The following is a 14,489-nucleotide window of genomic DNA, read 5'->3' as shown; positions in this document are numbered from 1 at the left end:
ACAATCAAAAGAACCAGCTGAAGGCCAAGGAGTAGGGGCTGCAGAGGAAACTCCATTGTTGTGGAGACAACAGATTTGTGTCTCACTTCCCCATTGGACTGGAGCACTGTGTGAGTATTGAGGCTGTCATCGTAGGACTGGCAATAATAATCAGCCTCGTCCTCAGCCTGGAGCCCAGTGATGGTCAGAGTGGCTGAGCTGCCTGACTTGGAGCCAGAGAATCGTTCCGGGACCCCAGATTCTCTGTTATCATCACCATAGATGAGGAGACTGGGTGCCTTTCCTGGGAGCTGTTGGTACCAGTGCACATAATTATCACCACCGATGTTGTTTGTGCTTCCAGTGCAGGAGATGGTGACCCTTTGGCCAAGGGATCCAGACACTGAGGCTGGCTGAGTCAGCACAGACTGGGCCCAGGACCCTGCAAGGGGGAGAGAAACAGAGAGGGTGATGCTGGGGTCTGGAAAAAAGAGGAGGAAGCATGTCCCCACATGTACTCCCAAGACCCCTTCCCCTGTCCCCACATCCATTCACCTGGGCAGTGAGCGAGGAGGGTGAGGAGGAGAGGGAACCAGGCCATGGTAGAGGTCATCAATGATCCTGCCTCTGTGGTCCCACAGCTGAGCGGAGCCTTTTCTCCTGTCTCCCTACCCCTCTTCGTCCTCTTAGAGAGGGAGGGCCCATCCATGCAAATGAGACCTCAGCTCTCTGACCCCTCCCTGGTCCTGGGTCAGGTCCCTCTGCCTCAGGAAGTCAGGGGGTGGACAACGGAGGGGTTATGTGGGGTCAGGGCTTGGGGAAGTCCCAGCTTTGAGCCCTGAGCGAAGGCCTCAGGCAGTTCTAGGCACAAGGTGCCAGGGATCACTGCAGCTTGAGTTCAGGAAGCAAATTTATATTTGTCGTAGAATCATCCTGTCCATCTATCTTTCTGTGAAAATCAGGTCTAGATGATTTCCTCCAAGATGCAGTGGAGGACGAAATACAAGGCCTGTGTGATTCAGAGCTAAAGGCTCATGTGGCTCCTGGGGACACAGGTGCAGGATAGTCAACTATCGTGAGGACACTGCTTACTCTAGTGTGCAGAAGTCAGCTATAGATTTTCCTGGTATTCCTGATCAAGACCCTGACTCTCGGGAACACCCCACCTGCACCCCCTGCTAGCCTCAGACTCCATGCTAGCCTCAGACTCCATGCCCCCCAGTCTGTGTCACTCCCCAGCCTTCCGAGAAGGGTATCTGATCTTTGCAGTTGGACTTTTCTTATGTCACCACCTAGGGTAACACAATGGGCAGGTCAGCTCTGTAGAGTTTAGGGTTGAGCCACTCATTTTTCCAGGTCACCAATGCCCTCAGACAACTAAGTAAGACCTTTATTTTATGAGATATTTCAGGATTTCCTGATTATCTAACTTTACTTCTACCTTGTCCCTGGTTTCATTAATGGGACATAATACACTTTAACCCAGCTCAAGGTTTGAAGTATCCCAGAAAAGCCATTGGTTTAACTCTGGTAATTATTCTACATAGGTTACCATATAGGTTGACTTATTTGATTATTTTTATTATTGTCAAGGGCTTCTGTGAGGTTGACCAGCTCCTGTGATACGTATCTTGGCTTTTTATCTCTGTCCTTGACAAAAGAATACCATACTGTCAGGACAACATGTCTTGTCCTTAATCACTTCTCTGGACTTTCATTTACCCCTGAATAATTACTTATGCATTATGACACTTAAATTTTTTATTGGAGTTCAATTTGTCAACTTATATCACCTAATGCTCATCCTGCCAAGTGCCTCCCTCAGTGCCCATCACCCAATCATCCCAACCCCCCACCCACCTCCCTTTCCATTACCCCTTGTTCGTTTCCCAGAGTTAGGTGTCTCTCATGTTTTGTCATCCTCTCTGATATTTTCACTCATTTTCTCTCTTCTTCCCTTCATTCCCTTTCACTATTTTTTTATATTCCCCAAATGAATGAGACCATTTAATGTTTGTCGTTCTCCAATTGACTTATTTCACTCAGCATAATACCCTCCAGGTCCAACCACATCGAAGCAAATGGTGAGCATTTGTCGTTTCTAATGGCTGAGTAATATTACATGGTACACATAGAACACATCTTCTCTATCCATTCATCTTTCGATGAACACTGAGGCTCCTTCCACAGTTTGGCTATTGTGGACATTGCTGCTAGAAACATCGGGGTGAGGAGTCCTGCCATTTCACTGCATCTGTATCTTTGGGGTAAATCCTCAGCAGTGTAATTGCTGGGTCGTAGGGCAGGTCTATATTTAACTCTTTGAAGTACCTCCACGCAGTTTCCCGGAGTGACTATACCACTTCATATTCCCACCAACAGTGCAAGAGAGTTCCCCTTTCTCCACATCCTCTCCAACATTTGTTGTTTCCTGTCTTGCTAATTTTCCCTATTCTAACTGGTGTGAGGTGGTATCTCATTGTAGTTTTGAATTGTATTTCCCTGATGGCAAGTCATGAGGACCATTTTCTCATGTGCGTGTTGACCATGTCTGTGTCTTCCTCTGTGAAATTTCTGTTCATGTCTTTTGCCCATTTCATGATTGGAATATTTGTTTCTTTGCTATTGAGTTTAAGAAGTTCTTTATAGATCTTAGATCTTGGATACTAGCCCTTTATCTGATAGGTTATTTGAAAATATCTTTTCCCATTCTGTAGGTTGTCTTGTAGTTTTGTTGACTGTTTCTTTTGCTGAGCAGAAGTTTTTGATCTTGATGAAGTCCCAATAATTCATTTTTGCTTTTGTTTCTCTAGCCTTCATGGACGTATCTTGCAAGAAGTTGCTGTGGCCAAGTTCAAAAATGGTGTTGCCTGTGTTCTCGTCTAGGATTTTGATGGAATCTTGTCTCACATTTAGATCTTTCATCCATTTTGAGTTTATCTTTGTGTATGGTTTAAGAGAATGGCTCAGTTTCATTCTTCTGCATGTGGGTGTCCAATTTTCCCAGCACCATTTATTGAAGAGACTGTCCTTTTTCCAGTGGATAGTCTTTCCTTTGTCGAATATTAGTTACCGTAAAGTTGAGGGTCCACTTCTGGGTTCTCTATTCTGTTCCATTGATCTGTGGGTCTGTTTTTGTGCCAGTACCACACTGTCTTGAAGACCACAGCTTTGTAGTACAACCTGAAATCTGGCATTGTGATGCCCCCAGATATGGTTTTCTTTTTTAATATTCCCCTGGCTATTCAGGGTTTTCTTTCTGATTCCAAACAAATCTTAAGATGATTTGTTCCAACTCTCTGAAGAAAGTCCATGGTATTTTGATAGGGATTGCATTAAATGTGTAAATTTCCCTGAGTAACATTGACATTTTTCACAATATTAATTCTCCCAATTTTTTATTGGTTCTCTGTTATATTTAAGATATTTTAGTGTAGTTCTGTAAATCTTCCCAGTATTAGCCTTCATATTAAATAACATTTATATAAATTGTCTATATAATTAATATTTCATCCACTGACACAGTTCACTCCTACAGAGGAGTGCCATTTCCTTTCTGAATGAAAAACTCTAAATGACGTGCTGTAATAATTCTTAAATACACACAAACACACGTTATTATATAGTTATATCTTGCTTTTTGTGTTCCATTGCACCATGTCCAGGTTTTACATATAAAATATAATTGGTGATCATTCTTTCCCAGTACATGTGGTGTCTCTCATTTTGATTCATCTTTATTCCATAGGATAATATCCTATATTTGGTAACTTTAAAAAAATATTTATTTATTTTTTTGAGGGAGAGAGAATCTTAAGAATACTCCATAGTGAGTGCAGAGCCCAACATGGCACTTGATCTCAAGACCCTGAGATCATGACCTGAGTCAAAACCAAGAGTCAGAGTTCAACAGACTGCACCAACCAGGTGCCCCAATTTAGCCTCTTTTCTATTCAGAAATATTCATCTGGATTTTTTTTTAAAGATTTTATTTATTTATGATAGTCACACAGAGAGAGAGAGGCAGAGACACAGGCAGAGGGAGAAGCAGGCTCCATGCACCGGGAGCCCGATGTGGGATTCGATCCCGGGTCTCCAGGATCGCGCCCTGGGCCAAAGGCAGGCGCCAAATCGCTGCGCCACCCAGGGATCCCTATTCATCTGGATTTTAAGTATTTTTTATTGTCAAGAACTCTGAACTTGACATACCTGTATATTCATTCCTAAATGTGAGGTAGAAATATTTCTTTAATAATTGAATTCTGAAAATATAATACTGAGGTAAACTATGTATGTATTTAATATTTTGATAGAAATTAGAATTTATGTTCCAAAATTGTTTCACCAATTTGTCATTTCACCCTCAATGTATAAGACATCCTATTTAACCACAGATGATAGCAGATAATATGTTGATATTAATATTTACCTTTTTTTTGTATTTTTTAATTGGAGTTCTGTTTGCCAACATATAGCGTAACACCCAGTGCTCATATTGTCTAGTGCCCCCCTCAGTGTCCATCACCCAGTCACCCCATCACCACACCCACCTACCTTTCCACTACCCCTTTTTTGTTTCCCAGAGTTAGGTGTCTCTCATGATCTGTCACACTCACTGATATTCCCACTCATTTTCTCTCCTTTCCCCTATAATCCCTTTCACTATTTTTTATATTCCCTGTATGAGTGAAACCATATAGTGTTTGTACTTCTCCAACTGACTTACTTCACCTAGCATAATACCCACGTTGAAGCAAATGGTGGGGATTTGTTGTTTCTGATGGCTGAGTAATATTTCATTGTATACATAGACCACATCTTTTTAAATTTTTATTTATTGGATTTCAATTTGCCAACTTATAGCATAACACCCAGTGCTCATCCCACCAAGTGCCCCCCTCAGTGCCCATCACCCAGTCACCCTAAACCGCCACCTCCCCTTCCACTATCCCTTGTTCATTTCCCCAAGTTAGGTGTCTCTCATGTGTTGTCACCCTCACTGATATTTTCACTCATTTTCTCTTCTTTCTCTTTATTCCCTTTCACTAATTTTTGTATTTCCCAAATGAATGAGACCATATAGTGTTTGTCCTTTTAAGATTGACTTATTTCACTCAGCATAATACCCTCCAGGTCCCTCCACGTCGAAGCAAATAGTGGGTATTTGTCGTTTCTGATGGCTGAGTAATATTCTATTGTATACATAGACCACATCTTCTTTATCCATTCATCTTTCAATGGACACCGAGGCTCTTTCTACAGTTTGGCTATTGTGGATATTGCTGCTAGAAACATTGGGGTGCAGGTGTCCTGCTGTTTCACTGCATCTGTATCTTTGGGGTAAATCCCCAGTAGTGCAATTGCTGGGTTGTAGGATAGTTCTATTTTTAACTTTTTGAGAAACCTCCACACAGTTTTCCAGAGAAATAATTGCATTTTCAATTTGTATTTCTGCACTTATTATGGATATTTTCCATATTTACCTATTTTATTGTTTAGGGCTATTACGGCCCTAGTGCTACCATAACAAAGCAGCACCAACTAGGTGTCCTAACAGCAGAAATGTATCATCTTCCCGTCCTAGAAGCTAGAAGTTCAAAACTTACAGGGTAGGACCATGTTCCTTCTGAAACCAGTATGGGAGTTCTTTCTTGTCTTTTCCATGTGTACTACAGGTTTGAAGGCTTTCCCTAGCTTACCCCTAAAATTTAACCTCTGCCTTCCTCTTCCCATGGAGACCTCCTTGTCTCCATAGGTCTGACCTGTTAGAATGACACCACTCATATTGGGTTAGGAGGCCAGTCCACCCCAGGATGGCCTCATCATATCTAAATCTATCTGTAACAATCTTATTTTCAAATAAAGTTATATTCTTGATTCCTGTGGGTTAGAACCTCAACAGACCTTCTTTGGGTGTGACATGATTTCACCTAGAATGTTAGAGAAGGAGAATCTTTTCCAAAATGTTTATATTGGGGGATCCCTGGGTGGCGCAGTGGTTTGGCGTCTGCCTTTGGCCCGGGGCGCGATCCTAGAGACCCGGGATCGAATCCCACATCGGGCTCCCTGTGCATGGAGCCTGCTTCTCCCTCTGCCTGTGTCTCTGCCTCTCTATTTCTCTCTCTGTGACTATCATAAATAAATAAAAAAATAAAAACAAACAAACAAAAAACACAAAATGTTTATATTGGTTAATGATCCTTACAAACTATGTGATATCCTCCAAGGATGTGATTGATCATTCATTACACAAATATGGGCACCTAACTCCATTTGATTCTGGATCCTCAGCCCAGCTAGTATTTTCCCTCCCAGGAGGACATTTGGGGTTGGTAAGGCCTCTGAGTTTGTCTCCAGGAAGGAAGCATCTGCTCTCACCTCTCACTTAGGCAGTGAGCAGGGGTGCAGAATCCAGTCAGGTGGAACCATTTCAGTTGGTTTCAGGCCTTGCCAGCTCTGAGCAGGTGCACAACTCCCCCTGGTGAGAGCCTCAGGAGACTATTCATGGTGGTAGGAATTATGCAGAAGGGATGTAGCCCAATTGTGCTTTCAATAAACAAACAACAAATAAGTGTGACCTATTCTTGAGTTTGTGCAGACTTTTCTGTATCCATTTCATCTATTGTATTCTTTAGTTCTACACTTTTCATTCAGATTGTTTTTGATGACTTCCCTTTCAATTCTGCATTTCTATCTTTTCCATTCGTTCCAAGAGTGTTTGTAGCCACTCATCAGATGAATTCCATGATTGCTGCCTAGAAATATCTATCCTATGATTTCAACAACTGAGGAGCCCTTGTGTAAAGGCAGTGGATCTTCTTCCTCATTCAGGATTAGATTTTCCTGGTTCTCAACTTGATATCTGATCATTTCCACTGGATCCTGGAGATTGGGAGTATTATATTGTGAGACCCTGGGTCCTCAGTTCTCTTCCTTTGAATCCTATCTTTGAATCTTCCCACTGGGGGACAGTAGGAGGCCAGGCAGTGTGTATATCAGCTTCCCAGTGGCCCCAGAGAATGTGGAGCATTAATTTCCACTTCTCTGTGCTGCTGATTCCATCTTTAGGGAAATGGGGCAATGAGCATCACCTCCTACATCCCATCAGGTGAGGGAGTGGGACAAGATCCCTGCTGACCCCACAGAGGGATGCAAAGGCCTGAATGGAGAAGCCCTGCTACATAGAATAGATGTTCAGTTTCCCACTGGGCTTCCTGGTCTCGTTGACACTAGGGGTCAACTACTTGAATAGCTCCCCTCCCTCTCAGTCCCTTATTCAGTGTGTTAATGCCAGGTGGGTGTCCAGGCTCAGCTGCTCTGTGGCACCACTGACACCAGCACTGAGTACACGAGCGCAGACCAGTTTTCTCTGGTACAACTCCATTCAGTCTCCTGGCTGAAGGATGGTGTTGAGGTGAACTCTCCCAGGGACTGCCATAATTATAGGTGGGAAGAACTGGAGTGCTAACTATTCCAACTGGCCTCACTTTGACCAGACTTCTTGATACTCCCATGAGATTGAGGCTCAGCTCCCTCCTGAACCAGTAACACAACACGCAGTGAGTAGTAGGGCACTGTTTGCTTCTGTAAGAAGGAGATAAACACCAAGTCTTTGCTCAGCACTGCTGAGAGCCCTGAAAATTTGCACAGTTGGGGAATTCATTAGTGTGTGAGGGTAGGTGATGGGCAAATTTGTCAAAATATTTCCTCTGCTCATGCTAACTTATCTCCAGATTCTCTGACCTTGATCATTGACATTTTTTAATTTTGGGGGAGTTTTTTTTCCCCATTCTGGAAGTTGGAGGCTTCTATAGCATCCTGTTTTACATTAAGGGACATAATGGGAATAAAAAGGAACCCAGAAAACTCACTGCTGTGTTTTCTTCAATGGTCGCGGTTTGTAGAAAGTCTTCCTTCTTTTTATACCTTCTGGAGTCTGCCTCTACTTGCTTGTTGTCTGGTGTGTAGGAAATTTCAGTTGTCAGAGAGAGGACCAGGATGAATGGAAGCACGTCATGTTGGACAGAACTGGAGATCATCATGGTGCCTACTCTGAATGGTTTTCTCTATTAATAATATGTTGGAGATCCTACTTAGCTGCTCTTGTGGAGGTCATTCATTCAGACCCATAAGCAATTTACATGAAAGACAGGTCATGTGATTACTATTTTCATACTTGTCTTTACAGAATAATAAAAAATACTGAATGACAAAGGACTGGTTTTGAAAAATTGTAGAGTCAGGGCTGGGACTCATCAGAGCACAAATGTTAACTTTGGGGTTTGCAAACACAGAGAAGGGAACAGGATATGTTTTTATCCTTTTATTTTCACGTGTTTGTGGTTGAAACTTATATTCTGTAATAATTTTACATTTACAGGAAAAAATATAAATCCAGTACAGTGAATGCTCACATACCTTTCACTCAGATTATTCATACCTTACATAACCACAGTAGTACTATTTTAAAAAGAACTGGACTGCAGTCCGTTGATATTAATGAGATTGCAGACTTTAGGCAGGTTTCACGGGGTTTTGCCATTGTCATTCTTTTCTTCTGGGATCCAAGTCAAGTAGCCACATTGCATAACATACATCCTACGGTGTGTGAGTTTTCCAGTCTTCCTTTGTTCTTCTTGGCTTTGGGTATGTGGAAGATTCTTGGTGGGGTATTATGTCTCAGAATTTAAGTTATCAGATGTTTCTCATGATCATACTAAGGTTGTGGATTTTGGGGATATATAACACAGAGTTGGACTGGTCTATTATAATGCTTTGTAGGAGAAAATGTATAATACTAACACAATTTATGACTGGTATAAATCTGGAACATATGGAGAAGAGGGTATATATTTGGGGGCTATTACGAATGGTTCATTTTCGTGTCATACTTCAGCTAGTGTCAGTGTACTGGATTTTTGAAAGATTTTATTTATTTATTCATGAGAGAGAGAGACAGAGAAAGAGAGGCAGAGACACAGGCAGAGGGAGAAGCAGGCTCCATGCAAGGAGCTCAACTGAGGACTTGATTCCAGGACTCTAGGATCACGCCCTGCACCAAAGACAGGTGCTAAACTGCTGAGCCACCCAAGCGTCCCAGTGTACTGCACTTTGGCCATTCTTTTTTTGTAATTTGCAATTTTTTTATTGAGATAAAATTCAAATAACACAAAATTCACCATGTAGTTCGATGGTTTTCAGTATTTTCACAGTATTGTGTAACCATCACTGCTATCTAATTCTAGAACTTTGCCATCACCCTAGAAAAAACTCTGTGCCCATTATTTTTTTAATTTTTTAATAATAAATTTATTTTTTATTGGTGTTCAATTTACCAACATACAGAATAACACCCATTGCTCATCCCGTCAAGTGCCCCCCTCAGTGCCCGTCACCCATTCACCCCCACCCCCCGCCCTCCTCCCCTTCCATCACCCTTAGTTCGTTTCCCAGAGTAAGGAGTCTTTATGTTCTGTCTCCCTTTCTGATATTTCCCACACATTTCTTCTCCCTTCCTTTATATTCCCTTTAACTATTATTTATATTCCCCAAATGAATGAGAACAAACAATGTTTGTCCCTCTCCGATTGACTTACTTCACTCAGCATAGTACCTTCCAGTTCCATCCATGTTGAAGCAAATGGTGGGCATTTGTGGTTTCTAATGGCTGAGTAATATTCCATTGTATACATAACCCACATCTTCTTTATCCATTCATCTTTCGATGGACACCGAGGCTCCTTCCACTGTTTGGCTATTGTGGACATTGCTGCTATAAACATCGGAGTGCAGGTGTCCCGGCGTTTCATTGCATCTGAATCTTTGGGGTAAATCCCCAACAGTGCAATTGCTGAGTCGTAGGGCAGGTCTATTTTTAACTCTTTGAGGAAGCTCCACACAGTTTTCCAGAGTGGCTGCACCAGTTCACATTCCCACCAACACTTTGTCCATTCTGATAGGGGTGTGGTGGTAGCTCTTTGATGTTTGTATTTGCTTTTCCCAAATGATATTTTGTATGGAACAGAAGATCATGTTTACTTTCCATCTGCACATCTCCTGTGAAATGTCTGGGAATGACTTTGATCCAATTTTTGTTCAGGTTGTTTGTTTCCTTTTACTTAGTTTGATGAATTTATTTTCTAGTCCTCCCTCCTTTCCTTCCTTCCTTTCTCCCTCTCTCCCCCTTTCTCACTTTCTCTCTCTCTTTTTTCTTTTTCTCTCTCTCTGTCTTTCTTTCTCTCTCTCTCTCTCTTTCTTTCTTTCTCTTTCTTTCTTTCTTTCTTTTTCTTTCTTTCATTTATGCAACATATATATCTATTATATATGAATATAATACTTATATATGTATTTGTGTACTTATTCATTATTGGTTAACTCTTTAGAGGTTTGGAAATTGATTTAAAATATATTAAATATAAAAAATAGTGAAAGGGAATAAAGGGGAAAGGAGAAAAATGAGTGGGAAATATCAGAAAGGGAGACAGACTATGAGAGACTCCAAACTCTGGGAAATGAACAAGGGGTGGTGGAAAGGGAGGTGGGTGGGGGGTGGAGGTGACTGGGTGACAGGCACTGAAGGGGCACTTGATGGGATGACCACTGGGTGTTATGCTATATGTTGGAAAATTGAACTCCAATTAAAAAGTATGCAATAAAACTAAAAATTAACAACAAAAAATAACAGTAAGAAAACTTCAGAGATCATAGTTTCATTTGTTATATATATATTTTAGAGAAACTATTTCTATTTATTTGTTCTATGATGATACCATATTGCATTACTACATATATGAAGGCTTATTTTTTAAATACATAGAAGTCACTCTTGCTTTACTTAAAATTATTTTAGGCTGCAAAGATTTTCTCATATTATTATTGTTAAATAAAGTCTAATATGATGGCATAGTGTATTTGAATGCACCACAATTGATTTAACCACTCTCCTACTGTTGGATGATGAGATTATTTTTTTATTTTTCATGGTTACAAATACTACCTGGGTAAACATGAGAGGGTCTCTAAAAAGTTTGCAAGGTGAGTTTTGTTTTCTGGTGGTTTTGAGCAAAGAGTCAAAGGTTGTGTAGGGACAGAAGTATATAGAAGAAGCAGTAGATTGTACCCTAACTACCTAGTATATTGGTGACATCATCCCTGGCGTTTTCTGAGACATTCCTGATTTGCAACATTACACTTCAGTGGGGCCATATATCCTGAGTTTTTGTTTGGAAATATTATCACTTCTCCATGCCATGGACTTTATGCTTCAGCAACATGGACTTGCTTTTTCACATCCCACACCTGCTATGCTGTTCTCACTTCCTGGCCTTTGCTTAGGCTATCTACTCTGCCTGTAATGTCACCCCCTCCACTTATCTGTCTACTTCCTTTTCACTATTCTTTGACTCATCTGAGATATCTCCTCCAACAGCTTTTCCTAATCCTGTTTTACTCCTGACTGAGTTAGGATCCTCTTCTCCATGCATCCATAGTGTCCTGTGCTTACTTTAAAAAAAAAACTTAGAATTTTATGGCTCAGCCATGAGGTCCTCAAGAGCAGGTGATCACAGATTTCAAAAACAGAACAAACTATTACTTTATATGACGACTGAATACTTTGGGCATTGAGCAAAATTTTAGTGCAAGGATAAGTGAATCAATGAGCCCCAATGGAAAAGGTGAGTAGTTGGACTGCCTTAGGGCTGGAGTTTTGCTGACAAAGCTAGCCTTCCTGGGCAAGAAAACTGTAGTTGCCAAGAGAATTGAAGTAGTAGACCACGGAGTGTGTGCTGGTCAGGAAGAAAGTGAAGACAGGAAAGGCTGTCGGAGAAAATGCAGAAGAGTCAAGAACCAGAGGGCTCTGTGTATTTGAAGGACAGGTGTGGTGAGAGAAATGCCACGGCTGAGCCCATAGGTAGTGGAAACTGATGCTGATGACTTTGGAAATCTTTCCCCTTTATTCCTTTTCCCGACTTTTTATTTTTATTTTTATTTACTTTATGTTTTTAATAATAAATTTATTTTTTATTGGTGTTCAATTTGCCAACATACATAATAACACCAGTGCTCATTCCGTCAAGTGCCCCCCGCAGTGGCCACCACCCAGTCACCCCCACCTCCTGACCTCCTCCCCTTCCACCACCCCTAGTTTGTTTCCCAGAGTTAGGAGTCTTCCATGTTCTGTCTCCCTTTCTGATATTTCTTACCAATTTCTTCTCTACTCCCCTATATTCCCTTTCACTATTATTTATATTTCCCAAATGAATGAGACCATACACTGTTTGTCCTACTCCGATTGACTTCTTTCACTCAGCATAATACCCTCTAGTTCCATCCACATTGAAGCAAATGCTGGGAATTTGTCATTTCTAATGGCTGAGGAATATTCCATTGAATACATAAACCACATCTTCTTTATCCATTCATCTTTTGATGGACACCGAGGCTCCTTCCATAGTTTGACTATTGTGGACATTGCTGCTAGAAACATCAGGGTGCAGGTGTCCCAGCATTTCATTGCATCTGTATCTTTGGGGTAAATCCCCAACAGTGCAATTGCTGGGTCATAGGGCAGATCTATTTTTAACTCTTAGAGGAACCTCCACACAGTTTTCCAGAGTGGCTACACCAGTTCACATTCCCACCAACAGTGTAAGAGGGTTCTCTTATCTCCGCATCCTCTCCAACATTTGTTGTTTCCTGCCTTGTAAATTTTCCCCATTCTCACTGGTGTGAGGTGGTATCTCATGGTGGTTTTGATTTGTATTTCCCTGATGGCAAGTGATAGCATTTTCTCATTTGTGTGTTGGCCATGTCTATGTCTTCCTCTGTGAGATTTTTGTTCATGTCTTTTGTTCATTTCATGATTGGATTGTTTGTTTCTTTGGTGTTGAGTTTAATAAGTTCTTTATAGATCTTGGAAACTAGCCCTTTATCTGATACGTCTTTTTTTTAATATTTTATTTATTTATGACAGATACAGAGAGAGAAAGAGGCAGAGACACAGGCAGAGGGAGAAGCAGGCTCCATGCACCGGGAGCCCGATGTGGGATTCGATCCCGGGTCTCCAGGATCACGCCCTGGGGCAAAGGCAGGCGCCAAACCGCTGCGCCACCCAGGGATCCCTGATACGTCTTTTGCAAATATCATCTCCCATTCTGTAGGTTGTCTTTTAGTTTTGTTGACGGTATCCTTTGCTGCGCAAAAGCTTCTTATCTTGATGAAGTCCCAATAGTTCATTTTTGCTTTTGTTTCTCCTGCCTTCATGGATGTAACTTGCAATAAGTTACTGTTGCCGAGTTCAAAAAGAGTGTTGCCTGTGTTCCGCTCTAGGATTTGGATGGAATCTTGTCTCACATTTAGATATTTCATACATTTTTGGTTTATCTTTGTGTATGGTGAAAGAGAGTGGTCTAGTTTCATTCTTATGCATGTGGATGTCCAATTTTCCCAGCACATTTATTAAAGAGACTGTCTTTCTTCCAATGGATAGTCTTTCCTCCTTTATCGAATATTAGTTGACCATAAAGTTGAGGGTCCACTTCTGGATTCTCTATTCTGTTCCATTGTTCTATGTGTCTGTTTTGTTCCAGTACCACACTGTCTTGATGACCGCAGCTTCATCATGTCAGCAAGAGAAAAACCAAGAACCATATGATCCTCTCAATAGATGCAGAGAAAGCATTTGACAAAATACAGCATCCATTTCTGATCAAAACTCTTCAGAGTTTAGGGATAGAGGGAACGTTCCTCAACATCTTAAAAGCCATCTACGAAAATCCCACATCAAATATCACTCTCAATGGGGAAGCACTGGGAGCCTTTCCCCTAAGATCAGGAATAAGACAGGGATGTCCACTCTCACCACTGCTATTCAACATAGTACTAGAAGTCCTAGTCTCAGCAATCAGGCAACAAAAAGGTATTAAAGGCATGCAAATTGGCAAAGAAGAAGTCAAACTCTCCCTCTTCGCCGATGACATGATACTCTATGCAGAAAACCCAAAAGCCTCCACCCCAAGATTGCTAGAACTCATACAGCAATTTGGCAGTGTGGCAGGACACAATCAATGCCCAGAAGTCAGTGGCATTTCTCTACACTAACAAGAAGACTGAAGAAAGAGAAATTAAGGAGTCAATCCCATTTACAATTGCACCCAAAAGCATAAGATACCTAGGAATAAACCTAACCAAAGAGGTAAAGGATTTATATACTAAAAACTACAGAACACTTCTGAAAGAAATTGTGGAAGACACAAAGAGATGGAAAAATATTCCATGCTCATGGACTGGCAGAATTAATATTGTGAAAATGTCAATGTTACCCAGGGCAATTTACGCATTTAATGCAATCCCTATAAAAATACCATGGACTTTCTTCAGAGAGTTAGAACAAATTATTTTAAGATTTGTGTGGAATCAGAAAAGACCCCGAAAACCCAGGGGAATTTTAAAAAAGAAAACCATAGCTTGGGGCATCACAATGCCAGATATCAGGTTGTACTACAAAGCTG

General features: G+C 41.2%; 1 long non-coding RNA gene and 1 gene segment (V, D, J or C); both read right to left on the bottom strand.

Moving 5' to 3' along the window:
* The window catches only part of LOC144299103 (immunoglobulin lambda variable 1-40-like), a 296,751-nt gene that overhangs the window by 199,375 nt on the left and 82,887 nt on the right, over positions 1 to 14,489 (bottom strand).
* On the bottom strand, positions 344 to 846 carry LOC144299107 (uncharacterized). Its single transcript, XR_013365887.1, has 2 exons — positions 535 to 846; positions 344 to 421 (listed from the first exon to the last, which is right to left on the bottom strand). It is a non-coding gene; the product is annotated as an uncharacterized LOC144299107 (long non-coding RNA).

This window comes from Canis aureus, chromosome 27, assembly GCF_053574225.1.
Source record: "Canis aureus isolate CA01 chromosome 27, VMU_Caureus_v.1.0, whole genome shotgun sequence".
In the NCBI taxonomy this organism is placed as follows: Eukaryota; Metazoa; Chordata; class Mammalia; order Carnivora; family Canidae; genus Canis; species Canis aureus.
This window is presented reverse-complemented; position numbering and strand designations above follow the sequence as displayed.